The sequence below is a fragment of the Octopus sinensis genome, linkage group LG28, assembly GCF_006345805.1.
Source record: "Octopus sinensis linkage group LG28, ASM634580v1, whole genome shotgun sequence".
Taxonomy (NCBI): Eukaryota; Metazoa; Mollusca; class Cephalopoda; order Octopoda; family Octopodidae; genus Octopus; species Octopus sinensis.
The window spans coordinates 3,359,734-3,374,671 of NC_043024.1; the positions used below are offsets into that span (position 1 = coordinate 3,359,734).

The following is a 14,938-nucleotide window of genomic DNA, read 5'->3' on the forward strand; positions in this document are numbered from 1 at the left end:
ATCTATGTTAATCATAATGAATTTTTTGGTTTGTTAGTTTCTAAAATATTATAACACACACAAATAAGTAGCAATGTTCACCATCATCATCATCATAAAGGCATTTTGTACGTCTCACCAAGGTAGACTTTGCCTTTCATCCTTTTAAGGGCCAACAAAATAAGTACCAGTTGAGCACTGGGGTCTATGTAATTGACTTACACCCACCCTAAAAATTGCTGGCCTTGTGCCAAAATTTGAAATCATTATCTTTACTATCATTATTATTAAGGCAGCAAACTGGATGAAATGCTTAGCGGTACTTCACCAGTTGCTACCTTCTGAGTTCAAATTCCACCAAGATTGACTTTGCCATTCATCCTTTCGGGTTCAATAAATTAAGTACCAGTTATGCACTGGAGTTGCTGTAATTGACTAGTTCCCTCCCACCAAATCTGAGGCCTTGCACCTCCAGTAGAAAAGATTATTATTATTATCAAGGTGGTGAGCTGGCAGAATCGTTAGCATGCCAGGTAAAATGCTTTGTGGCATTTCATATGTCTTACCTTTCATCATTTCAGGGGTCGATAAATTAAGTACCAGTAAAACACTGGAGTCGATGTATTCAACTAGTCTCCTTCCCAAAAATTTCAGGCCTTGTGCCTCTAGTAGAAAGGATTATTATTATTATTATTAATAATAATCTTGTGGTGAGCTGGCAGAATTGTTAGCATGCTGGACAAAATGCTTAGTATTTCACCCATCACTACATTCTGAGTTCAAATTGCGCCGAGGTCAACTTTACCTTTCATCCTTTCAGGGTCGATAAATTAAGTACCAGTTGAATACTGGGATCAATGTAATCGACTTATCACTTCCCCCAAAATGGTTACCCTTGTGGCAAAATTTGCAACCATTATTATTATTATTATTATTTAGGTAGCGAGCTAGCAAAATTGTTAGAACATTGGGCAAAATGCTTAGCAGCATGTTGTCCATCTTTACATTCTGAGTTCAAATGCTGCTAAGATGGACTTTGCCTTTCATTCCTTTGGGATCAATAAAATTAGTACCAATGAAGCACTGGGGTCAACACAATTGACTTACCCAAACCCGTAAAGTTCCTGGCCTTATGCCAAAATTTCTAACTGATATTCATCATCTTTTAATGCCTGTTTTTCCATGTTGGCATGGGTTGGATGGTTCAACAGAAGCTGACAAGCCAGAGAACTGCACCTAGCTCCAATATCAGCTTTGGCATGGTTCTCTTTGTGGCTGGATGCCATTCCTAATGCAAACCACTTTATAGAATGTACTGGATACTTTTTAAATACAGTAATTCCTTGTCTACCGTGGGTGTTACATTCCAACCCCAACCCCCCATGACAGGTGAAAATCCGCAAAGTAGAAACAGTACTATAAATGCAAAACAACACCACAGAGGAATTGATGTAAGCTTAAATAATAAACCACAATATGGCGAGGGATTACTGTAGCACCAACAACAGTGGGGGGCACACCACAAGGTAACTCAAAAGATGAACTCCTTAACTGAAAGGGGGAAGTAATATTGAGGAAAGTGGCTTTATACTAAGTGATGAAAGGTTAAAGTAGGATAGAGGGTCTGAAACAGATGTCCCCCACTACTGCTTGACAACCAGGGATGGTTTGTTTATGTCTCTGTAACTGAGCAGTTTGGCAAGAGAGACCAATAGAATAAGTACCAGATTCATTCAACTAAAACATTTTACAAGGCAGTGCCCCAGCATGGCAGCAGTCTTACGACAAACAAATAAGAGATGTTAAGTGTGAAACCTGAAGCACAAGTGAGCTGTGTGAGAGGGGATGGTCACTAAAGACATTAGCCGGCATAAGAAAGTTGGTATAGTCTACTGAATGAGTAATGTTACCCAGAATGCAAAGTTGCAGCCAAAGTGAGCTTTGAGGTTGATGGCTGGGTGTTAAAGGCATTAGCTAAAGCAGTGGTTCCCAAACATTTTTGAGCAGCTGTCCCCTTGACACCCAGGCCACATTCTTAGAGCCCCCACCCCAACTAACCATCACAAACACAGACCTCTTTCTGAAGCAAATTCAAAGCAATTGTATTTAACAAATAAAACTTAACCTAATGAACACATTATTTTGTTGTTTTTACATGAATCGCTACCCCGTTATTGCCCCACTTTTCTTCAATGTCCCCTTGGAACTTTCCACTGCACCCAGGGGAGCAATACCGCCCACTTTGGGAACCATTGGGCTAAAGTATGCTGGAGATGACTATTGGAATAGTTGTTTGGAAGTGGTAAAATAACGAGTACTGAGTGAGAAAGAAGGGATACACTGAGTAATGCTCAACACATACAAACAGATGAGATGGTCATGGTTGGACCACTTTTGATTATGGGTTAGCTCAATCAGGGATGAACTACAACTAAAACAAGTTCTGAATTATTTCTTTGTTGTAATCATGTTACCCACAATCACTATTACATGATTTGGAAGTAATTTAAAATCAACAATTAATAAACTGAGTCAATGAGGGAGCTTGTATGTGGTTGCTTGAATTGCTAGAAATCGCACCCAAATAAACTTCAAGAAATAAACAAGGCTGAAATGCTTGATCAGGTTCACATGGGCAGAACATAAATTAAAATAAGACATTTGCAGGCAGGTCCAAGCGTCCTATTATTTTGCAGGCCTGAAAATAACAACCAAGATTTACCCAAAGTGACTGAGAAGATTCAGTAGAAAAGAATGAGAATTGTTGGTCATTGCATCGGTCACCTAGAAGAATCAGTGTGTCAACTGGTCTTATGACAGTTAGTTGAAAGAAGAATCAATAGGGGAAGAAAGCATCAAACCTATGTGGACAACTTGCTTTAAGGACAGTGGAATGACAAATGTTGAGAAATTAAAAACATGCATGGAGGACCGTGGTGGATAGTGTGCTTGTATAAAATCACTGAAGCATTTGGGAAGATGGCCAAACTAAAACTGATGTGAAAGCGCTTACATGCTTAACCCTTTCTGTTGAAATAAGCTATCTTACCAACCACATGGTTCTGGGTTCAGTCCTACTGTATGGCACCCTGGGCAAATGTCACGACCAAAGCCTCGTGAGTGGATTTGGTAGATGGAAACTGAAAGAAGCCTGTCGTATATATGTACATGTATGTATGTGTGTGAGTGTGTGTGTGTGTGTATATATATATATATATGTATGTTTGTTTGTCCCCCCCCCCAACATTGCTTGACAACCGATGCTGGTGTGTTTGCACCCCGTAACTTAGCAGTTCAGCAAAAAGAGACCAATAGAATAGGTACTAGGCTTCCAAAGAATAAGTCCTGGTCTATTTGCTCGACTAAAGGCGGTGCTCCAGCATGGCTGCAATAAAATGACTGAAACAAGTAAAAGAGTAAAAGTGTACCTTTACTTCAATTAATTTTGAAATTAATGAAGAATTTGGTAAATTAACTTTGTCATTATTAAGCTTATGTTTGGAATATAAATTAACGTGAAATTTTGATGGAAGATTTTTAGTTTTGGTCAATTTAAAATGATGGGTTGGTTATTAAAGGAATTCAATATATTCTAGTAGTTGTTTACCTCTTCGTCAGTCTTGATCAAAAACACTTATGATGAAAAGCATTCCAGCCATGACAATCCTGTCCTTTTAAAGCTAGCTAGGAATATATATTATACAATGTCCTTCCCTGCTCTTTATAAGGGACATTTGACTTATTTCTAATAGGTCAATTGAAAAAGTTCTTACCATTTTTCATTCCATTTCCCACCTCCTGGCAATTTTTCAAAACTAAATTTACCCCACCCACCCTCCTTATTTTGCTCAATATGACCTTGCACTTTTATCATGCTAAAACAACAAACAAAGAGGAAATTTTTAAATAACTGTTTTTCAACATTATTATTTTAATTACAAATAACAATAAAAACAGTCACATCACAATGTTATTACACTTAATAATGACCTAATGAATAGATACCAGAACCAAACACATTCTTCTAAATTAGACTGAATTAACAACAGCAATTATGAATTACACAATACAAATTGTTAAATTCTAAGTGAAACAATGACCAGATTTGATATTCTTTCACAAAACAGGATTACTTCATATTTTCTCAACATCAAATTTTGTACAAAAAAAAAGTACAAATCCAGAACCAGCAAAGTTAATTAATGAGAAGGTAAAATTTATCCTAATTTCAGGGCCCTAGATGTCGAGGCCTCCCTCTATGGCTCAATTTGGCTTGAGTGTTAGACCAGAAAAATGTACATCATCAACATTTAAAGTCCATTGTCTATGCTGGTATGAATTGGATGGTTTGACCAGGGTTGGCAAGCTGAGGGACTGCACCAGACTCCAGTCTGATTAGGTATGGTTTCTACAGCTCGCTAACCTTCCTAATGCCAACCACTATGAGAATGTAATGGGTGCTTTTATGTGCTGCTGGCATGGGTGCTGGTTACGTGACACCAGTATCTGTCATGACTGATTTCACTCGGCTTGATGGGTCTTGTACTCAAGCAAGGCATGTTACTAAAGGTCTGTCATTTGTGGTTGCCTCCATGAGGCCCAATGCTCAAAAGTGGTTTTTACATGCCACCAGCACAAGTGCCAATTGCGCAACACTAGCATCAGTCACATTGCCTTCGTGAAGCTCAATGCTCAAAAGCTGCTTCTTACATGTCACGAGCACAGGTGCTAATTACACGACACCAGCATCATCCACATTGCTTCCATGAGGCCCAACACTCAATAGATGGTTTTTATGTGCCACAAGCATTGGTCATGACAATGATTTCACTTAGCTTGACAGGTCTTCTCAAACATGGCATATCACCAAAGGTTTCGAACACTAGTCATTGCCTCCATGAGGCCCAACATTTGGAGATCATGTTTCATCACCTCATCCCATGTCTTCCTGGGCCTACCACTTCCATAGGTACCCTCCACATAGTTGGGAAGCAAGTTTCTTAACCACACAGCCAAGATGCAGATGTGGTTACATGGTTAAGAAGACTGCTTTCCAGTTATGAGGTGTTCAATTCAGTCCCACTGCACAACAACTTGGGCAGGCGGGTCTTCTCCTACAGTCCCAGGCTGACCAAAGTCATGTGAGTGGATTTTGTAGATGGAAACTTCCATGAAAAATACGGTAAGGATTAGCATTAGGAAGGGCATCTGGCTGTAACAAATCTGCATCAACAAATTCTATCTGACCCATGCAAGCATGGCAGACAGCATGTTAAATAATGATGATAGCTCTTAAGCAAGTTAACAGCCATTTAGCACAACCCAGGAACTGAATATGGTGTGTCAGACAAACAATGCCTGAAATAACACACAACAACCAATGGAAGATTTTATATGTATGTATGTATACATATTTATTACACACATGTAGGAGGAGGTGCTGAAAAGTTCCTGGCTTTAAGGGTATTGTGAAAGGCCTGGTTGGGGGCCCAACCTTCCAAGTTCTTTTACAGGGCTGAGAAAAACTGAAGGACCACTGCAATGAGTATGTGAATCTGAGAGGGGAATATGATGAATAAAATCATAACTAACTAACCCTCCTGTATTTTCTTTTACCCAAAGCCAGGAAGTTTTCAGCCCCACCCATTTGTGTGCGTGTCTGTAGGCACAGGCATGGTTGTGTGGTAAGAAGCTTGCTTCCCAGCCACATGGTTCCTGGTTCAGTCCCACTGCGTAGCACCTTGCATAAGTGTCTTCTATTATAGTCTTGGATCAACCAAAGCCTTGTGAATGGATTTGGTAGATGGAAACTAAAAGAAGCCCGTCATATACTGGGTCATCCCATAAATAATACAGTTTTTTCAATTGCAAGAACTAAAAGTCTGAGGGGGACAAGATAAACTACCTGCATCAACTTGCTATAAAAGCAGGTAGTAATTTTACCTTGGACTTATTCTTTTGTACAAGTTTTGAAGAATGCAGTTCAATTTTAAGTTATTTTTTCAAAGCTGTAATGGAAATGACAGAGGAGCATTTTTGCCATATTTTGGTTTGTGAGTTCAATAAAGGCAACAACGCAAGGGAAAGTGTGAAGAATATTAATGCAGTTTATAGGGATCGGACAATAACTATACTCCAGTGTCAACAATGGTTCCAGAAACTCTGAGCTAGAAACTAGTCTTGAAAACAAGCCTCATCTGTAGAGCTCAATGAGGATGTCCTGCAAACCCTGGTGGAATAAAATCCCACCTTAACTGTTGAGGAACTAGCAGAGACTTGGATTTGGTCAGTCAACCATTCATCGACATCTGCGTGTCATCGGAAAAGTCAGTAATTTGGGTCAATAGGTTCCTTATAAACTTTCCAAGTCTAATTGCATGCTGAGAGTGAATGTGTGCTCTCCTTTATGAATGAAACTTTTTTGAACTGAATAGTGACTGATGATAAGAAATGGGTTCTCTACAAAAAATGTCAAGTGCTGAAGACAGTGGGTAGGGAAAGGAGAAACACTAGCACCCCAGGCTAAAGAAGGTCTTCACTCATGTAGGGTGTTGTTATCTGTTTGGTGGGATGTGAAAGGTTTAGTCCACTTTAAACTTTTAAGCCCAAAGCAAACAATAAAAATCTACAGCAAGCAGCTTGAGCAACTTAAGTGAGCACTAGAAGAAAAACGACCATCTTTGGTTTCAAGATGAAAGATGTTCTTCCATCAGGATAATGCTCAGCCATATACAGTGAGGATGACATTCCTATACATTCGACTAAAAATTCAAGGCGGTGCCCCAACATGGCCGCAGTCTAAAGAGTGAAATAAGTAAAAGATATATAGATACACACATATACAAACTTAAAAAAAAAAGATAATCAACAGTACATACCAAATCAAACACAGCAGCTGTCTTCAAGAAGATCGAATGTTAGCTAAAGCTTTTAAAGGCATCTGAAACATTGGAAAATATAAATAATTATTAGTGACAGAAGTAGTATTAATATCAAGGCAATATTTATATCCAACTTAACAATGACTGTTGTGTTAGAACACCAAATACTGCAATAGCTACCTAGAGAGAACCTCTCATACAGACCCTTGGTGCATAAAAGCACTCGTATCTATATCATTGGCAAACGAGAATCATCTGCAGCAGCCGCTGGAAACTGCAAATAATTGTCTGTCAATGATATGAGTGCTTTTACGCACCGCAAGTTTATACAAGATGTTCTCTCTAGGTAAATAATGCAGTATTTGGTGTTCTGACAAAACATCCACATTAAGTTGGACATAAAGGTTGCCTTTCATAAATATATTTATATATAGGCACAGACGTAGCTGTGTGGAAAGAAGCTTGCTTCCCAACCACATGTTTCTGGGTTCAGTCCCACTGTATGACACTTTGGACAATTGTCTTCTACGATAGCCTTGGGCCAGCCAAAGCCTTGTGTGTGGATTTGGTAGACAGAAACTGAGAGAAGCCTGTCATATATATATATCTTTACATATATAAAACTGAGAATGTGTGTGTGTGTGTGTCTGTGTGTTTCCCTAAAACTTGAGAACTACACAACCAATTTCATTCAAATTTTACACATGACTTACTTAGGGTCCAGGGAGTGTCATCGGCAAAACAATTTTTTAACTTTTTGCCTAGGGCGAGCCCACAGCAATATCATATCTTTTCCACTACGATTCCCTAAAACTTGAGAACTACACAACCAATTCCATTCAAATTTTACACATGCCTTACTTAGGGTCCATGTAGTTTCATGGGCAAAAAAAATGTTCAACTCCTTGCCTAGAGCGAGCCCATAGCAATATCATATCTTCTCCACTATTTCAGTATTACGTGTTAAAAGTGAAACAAAAACGTTTCTCTATTTTATGTCAGATACTTTCACTTTAACAATAAAAATAATAATAACAATTGAATTATATGTAGTAGTAATAATTAAAATCAAACTAAAGTAACATGACAAAAGTAAAATAGCAATTGGTATAAATTGCACCAATGATTTGAACTTGAATAAGTGGTTTCACATGAATGGAATAAATAAAAAATAAAATTAGCGTGCAGAAATGGAATAGTCCAAATGGATAATAAAAAATTAAATTAAAGAAAAGACTATCTCTCTATATATAAACGGCGTTTGCTGTGCGTGTTTCTGTGTGTCTGTTTGCTTGTACACCCTGACCACAGCTTTCAACCGATTCTGATGAAACTTGAACACCCATAAGCCAATGTCATAATTCAAAACTAACGCAGCGAAAATTTGAAAAGTTCCCCCAGTTCTGAAAAAAATCGATAAATTCGACATGGGGTCGAGAATCAAAACACAAACCGGATAATTTACCATCATTTTTTCCATTTTTTTGCTATAACTCTCTAAAATGACTTTATAGTTATTTCCCTTACAAACTGAGCAACGCCGGGCGATACTGCTAGTTGTCTATAAGTATACAATGTAAAAAAAAGATTTGAACACATGGAGGAAATCTATCCACGTGTGTTGTGAGTTATTTTGTATGTGAAAATTGAAAAAAAAACTTTAAAATTGTCAAAAAATTGAATCGCGCGCGAGCCGTTTGCGCCGCTACGTGTTTGAACCTTTATAGAAGGTGTGTCGACCCTCAAGTCATGGAGACTTACGCGGGGGTCGCCACAACAAAAAGTGACGAGTCTCTTAGAATAAAAGAAGTGTTCTTTAGAAAAGAACAATTGAAGGAATACGAGAAGTTCGTCAAAAGGGAGGGTGACAGCGTGAAGCTGGTCCCGCCTGTGGAAACAATAGAAGAGAAAAATAACAAGACGATAACGTATAGAACGCAAGATAGAAACACGAGAAAACTGGTGAGAGTGACGATTGAAGAAATAGAGAAATGTCTGGGGGACATCATGAAAAAAGCGACTTTTGTAGACAGAGGAAAGAAATATGGTACGGTGGAGGTGAGATGCGCAACAAAGGAAGTGGCGGCCTCATTGGCTTCCACTGTCCTGAAAGCGGAAAATTTCACCATGTGGCCGACGTATAAAGGAAGACGAGGGGTACGGGTAAGAGTCCCAAAGGTGCCCCCAGATATTAAAACAGAAATGCTGGTAACAGCCATTATTGGGGCAGCAAAAGAGGAAGTAGAAATAGGGTCAATTAAGGAGACGAACGTTGTAAATTGGAAGGGATTCGGAGTAGAGTTGTGGCTGATGGCCACAATGGAAGACATCGAAAGATTTCCCTTCCAATAGAAATAGAAAACGAGAAAACAATTAGTGTAATAGTGGAAGGCAGAAAACCGAATTGCTACCTGTGCGGATCAAGAGGGCACATAAAAAAGGAATGTCCGCTGTATGAATTCACAGCGGAGCAAAAAGAGACACAAAGTGGAGAGAACGAACACGAAGGAAAGAACAGCGAAAACAAGAAAAGGAAATAACGGAGAAACAACAAGAGAAGGGAAGTAACAGCGCACTGAAGGAAAATGAAAACAAGGGGAAGATAGTAGAAAAGGAGCAAAATCACAGGGTGCAGAAGTAGTGGAGAAGGAGCCAAGGCAGAAGCAAGAGAAAGAAAAGGAAAGTACATTAAAGGAAAGAGAAAAAGCAGGAAAAGAACAAGAGAAGGAACAGAACCAAGAGAAGGAAAAGATGGTATGCAAAAAGGAAAAGAAACAACAGGAAAGGAACTTAAGGCACAGGGTAGAGAGACGGCAGACAAAGAGCCAAAAAGACAAGAGAAGGAAAAGAAAGAAGAGAAAGCAAAAAGAGAGAAAGAGAGAACCGAGGGAGGAGAAAAAAAAGGAAGTAAGTCCTAAGAGAAAAACTAGAGAAAACGTAGGTACGAATAGAAAATTCAAATACTATGGAACGTTGATCCATCACAGGCACTGTGAGGAGATGGAAGATTTAATAAACGTAACAAACGGATATACGTGGGTCAGGATGGGCACCGAATGGAAAGAAACAGGTGCACTCGTCCACGAGAATGACGCCGAGGCGTTCATCGAGGCAGCTGGCAAGAACGTGTCAAAACATATGAAATGCCGACTTACAAGGTGGCCTCGAACGATGGAAGTTTACTCAGATTTGGTAGACATAATGGAGTATATATAAAAAAAAGGTATTGTGAAAACTTTAATTTGAAATGATAAAAAGAACTTTAAATTCTGAAAAAAAAAAAAAAGAAATGTTGAACTTGTAAAACTTTTGAAATGTATGTTGAAAATGTATAAAATGTTTTATTTGGAAAATATTGTTGACGAATAAAAAACAAATGACGAAATGTAACCGCTCGATTTCGGGGATCGAGTGGGCATTACACCACATTGTACAAACTTCATAATTCATTATTCATTTTCCCGATTGTATTGTCCCATCTATGTAGCCCCTAGTGGGTAATAATAAAACAACATGGAGGAAAACACCTTTGAAAAGTGTCTTGGTGCAACTATGAAAGGTATCTAATCAGAGACGGTAAATTCACCACAATAGAAGCAAGGTTAGAGTCAACAGAGCGTGCAAGGGAGTACTCGACTCGAACTTGCAAAATAGAAATATTTTATTTTTACCTTTATATCTGGGATGTAGGACGTCCTGGAAAAAAATTTTTAATGCCCCTCCCCACCCTAGAGGTAGGCTGGATTGTAGCCACACTTCTATACAAGAGGGAGGACAAGATACAATTGATCGAAATTACAAGAGACGGGTTAACAATTCCAGTCTGTTATATATTTTGAGTATTGTTATCACTAGCGATATCAAGATATAACTTTGTATTTTGTATTTTATGTGTAGATGTATATATATAGATGTACATGTAATATGTACACATATATATACACATATATACATGCACTAGCACTATGACCCGGCAACGACGGGTTTTAATGCTAGTATATATATATATATATATATATATATACAAGGCAATGTGGTTCATGCTGGTGTTGCATAACTAGTACCCATGCCAGTGGCACGTAAAAAGCACCTTTAGAGTGCTGAGCTTCATGGAGGCAATGACAAATGACTGAGACCTTCGGCAATATACCGTGCTTGAGTAAAAGACCTCATCAAGCCAAGTGAAATCATAGTTATGGCAGATACCTGAGTCACACAACTGGCAGCCATGCCAGTGACACATAAAAAGCACTCATTACACTCTTGGAGCAGTTGACATTAGGAAGGGCTAAATCAGCCTGAAGTCTGGTGCAGCCCCCTCAGCTTTCCAACCCTGGTCAAATCGTCCAACCCATGCCAGAATGGACAACAGGTATTAAATGACAATGATGAGATATAAGCAAAACACAGGCATGTGACTAAGTTGAAGGCAGATTTACTTTTGCCTTTATAGCATGTAAAGAAAACAGAGTTGTAGGAGTGTACACAGCACATGTATTACAGCAGTACTATGCGTAGCTTAAATACCGAGACTGAAAAGCAGGAGCAAATTATGCCACCTAATCTACAAAAAAAAATTTTTTAAATTAAATATTTTGCATTTTATGCAAAGTAATGAGAGTAACCTTAATTTTATTGAATTAGGTGCATACTTTTCCATAAAAAGAAAATGTTGCTATACATCTATTTTATTCAAGGTAACCCTAACCCTACCTTACCTACCCAAGTGGCACGTCCCTGATATATATATACATAAATACATATATATATATATATGTACACACTCACACAAAACAAGCACTTAAATGCAAAAATGCAAAACAAGGTGGAAAAAATAGCACTTGAATACCAAAAGGCAGAGTTATATGCTTTTATTAAAGCTGGGAGAAATCTTCACAAACAGTTACTAAGAGTTTCAGGTTACCATTCATTAGGCAGTATGATCGCGACTGTCCAATAAACTAATGTGAAACTGAGTAACAGCTTGTGAAGAATTTTTTTTTAGCTTTAACGAAAGATAAGGCAACAGCACAAAAAGAAAACACATGAGAGACAAAATTTAAGAAACGTAACTAGTTTAAAACTTTAAAAAGGAACCTGACGTTTTGGATGCTAATTCTTCGTCAAGAGAAAGATAGAGAAATAAAAAATAAAGAGAATGAGAAAAGGTGAAGCAAGGTAGATAGAGGTCAGGTGGGAATACGATTCTATGAAGGGGATAAAAGAAGGGAGGAGGGGTAGAGTTGTGTCTGCAAGTATATGAGTATACGTGTAGAGATGGATGCGGGAGAGGTCTGGTTGTGCAGATTTTTAGGGGGTGTGGGTTTCTTCGGGCATATGTAGTCGTGTGGAGGCATATACAGTGTCCATAAATTTGTCAAAGATGTGTGTGTGTCTGTCTGTCTGTTTCCCTAAAACTCGAGAACTACACAACCAATTTCATTCAAATTTTACACATGCCTTACTTTGGGTCCGGGGAGTGTCATCGGCAAAAATTTTTTGACTTCCAGTATAAACTAGAAAGGACTGCAGAGAAACAATAACATCGATGTCTCACATACACACATGACTGCAAAACTGATAACAAACCCAGGCCAGATGTGAAATATATACCCTAAATATAGATCAACTGATAATTTGGTCCCCGGCAAAATGTGATATGAAGACACCCCCATTCAAACAATTCAAGTATCTTAAATTTTTTAAAATGCTGGATGACTGATGTATCTGTTAGTCTTTACTTGTTTCAGTCATGAGACTGCGGACATGCTGGAGCACTACTTTGAAGGGTTTAGCTGGACAAATCAACCCCAGTACTTTTTTGCTTCAAAAGCCTGGTACTTATTCTTTCGGTCAATTTTAGCCGAACCGCCAAGTTACGGGGATGTAAGCAAACTATCAGCAGTTGTCACGCGGTGGTGGACAAACACACACACACATCCGACGGGTTTCTTCCAGTTTGTCTAATAAATCCATTCACAAAGCTTTGATTGGTTCGGGGATATAATAGAACACTCTTGCCCAAGGTGCCTTGCAGTGGGACTAAACCCTAAACTACGTAGTTGGTAAGCAAACATCTTACCATGCAGCCACATCTAATGCGTTACGTGAGGGCTCCCTATAGCTTCTAGTCAGTGGGAGATTTCCTTAAAAGTGAAGCACCTTACCATCTGGTCTAGCTGGACCGTAACCCTTTACAAGGGCCAGTATATGTTCTACAATCCTTCATATTACATAAGGCGCGGGTAACTTTTAAGTAGCAGTAAGCTTTAATTAAATTGCTCATTCATCCTCGTCGTTAATCATCCACGCCATTATTAAAACAGTAATTCTTTAAGTACAGAGTAAGCCATAACAACATTTACTTAACCAGAGAGAAATCGTGAGCGAATGGGGAAGAGAGAGAATTGTTCATATTAACAGGGGTGTGCCTAAATATCTGAGGAATTTTAGCTAAAAAAAAAGAAAAAAAAAGGTAATGTTTACGATATATAAGCATGACCTTTCGCAGCCCAGACAGAAAGTCATTAAGAGCCACACGCGACCCTAATAGTGGTCCATGCTCGAGATGTAGATTATACACACGGCGTTAATGCATCATATACACACACTCAGCGTTAATACATTATATAGACCATATAAACGGTGTAAATGTATTATATACACCACGGAGTCAATGTATTAGATATACATACAGCGTTAATGTCTCATACACTATGTACATGGGCAATGCATTATATACACCATATACAGTTAATAACATTAAAACATATCAATATACATCAAACTACATACATTGCTAACACAGACAATCCACATATACGTCAAATACACATCACACATATATATACATATAAATAAATATACGATATATACATCGAACAGAGCTTATACACTCAGACTGTACATTAAATATACCGTATATACATCGTCAATATATCAAAAGTAGTGTATGGCACCACACATACCATACATTATGTGGTATGTGTGGTGTATAGCATACACACATGGTCAATGCATCATGTTTAATATTCTTGTACGTCAATACGTCAGGTATATCGCATATACAATCATACATATACGCTGTTGAAACATGAAATACATTGGACATGCGTTAATACATCATACACACACACACACACAGAGATAAATTGATGTACACATACACACATCATTAATAAATCTAAATATACAGTATATACACCAACACTTGAAAAATAACATATAAAATAGATGTGCGATACTTTGCTGCTCTATACTTTAAGAGTGTGATTCTTACTCGTATACATGATACATTGACAATCAATATTATATATATATATATATATATATATACACACGCACACATATATAATGTTAGATATATTACACATACACACACGCATGGTCAATAGGCCTAAATCAAAAATAACATACATTCATTCTTAGTGCATCAAATACATCGGACAAATATTGTTAATTGATGAGATATATACACACATCGTAAACACCTGAAATATATATATATATATATGCACATACAAAAACACATACACACCCAGCAACATACATGTTAGTACGATGACTGTTAACTGACCGTTCGCCCCTCCTTGCATCGGCCGTGCACTGTGTCTTGTGTCCGTCCGAAGACCTCTTTCGACCAACACAAATATAATCACACTGACCACTCTGATGTATAATAAATAATAGCCACAAGAATGTTAGGCCGAAAACAGAAGCCTTAACAAACATAACGCACCATGACAAATCATTTTAAAGATTGAAATAAGGAAAAAGAAAAAGGAAACAAGAAGAAGAAATAGGAAAGGAATTCAATTTACCTGAAATAAAACCAAAGAATTCGAACAGAAAAACCTGCAGCAATGAACGAGGTGATGATGGGGGAGAGCAAAATAAAGGCCCTCTTCGTAATATAGCAGCTGTTAATTTAAGGTTTAAATAGTCTAAGGTCGTCTATAGAGACATATATATTTTGATGTTATATATTTATATACATATGTATATAAATATAAGTCATAAGCCAGTAGCATTCATTGTCCAAGACATGGACCTTGTTTAAAACGAGGAACAGTACTAAT

At 38.0% G+C, this 14,938-nt stretch overlaps 1 protein-coding gene across 2 annotated transcripts in view; it reads right to left on the bottom strand.

The window, feature by feature from the left end:
• LOC115225793 (ubiquitin carboxyl-terminal hydrolase 20) overlaps positions 1 to 14,938 on the bottom strand; it is an 86,264-nt gene extending 71,326 nt beyond the window's left edge. Inside the window, exons 1-2 of one of the 2 annotated variants that reach the window (XM_029796750.2) lie at positions 14,688 to 14,938; positions 6,858 to 6,927 (exon numbers count right to left, since the gene is read on the bottom strand). The gene's annotated coding sequence lies outside the window, so the exon portion shown is untranslated. Of the gene's footprint in view, positions 1 to 6,857; positions 6,928 to 14,680 lie in introns of both variants that reach the window. The other variant, XM_029796751.2, reaches the window with a different exon arrangement.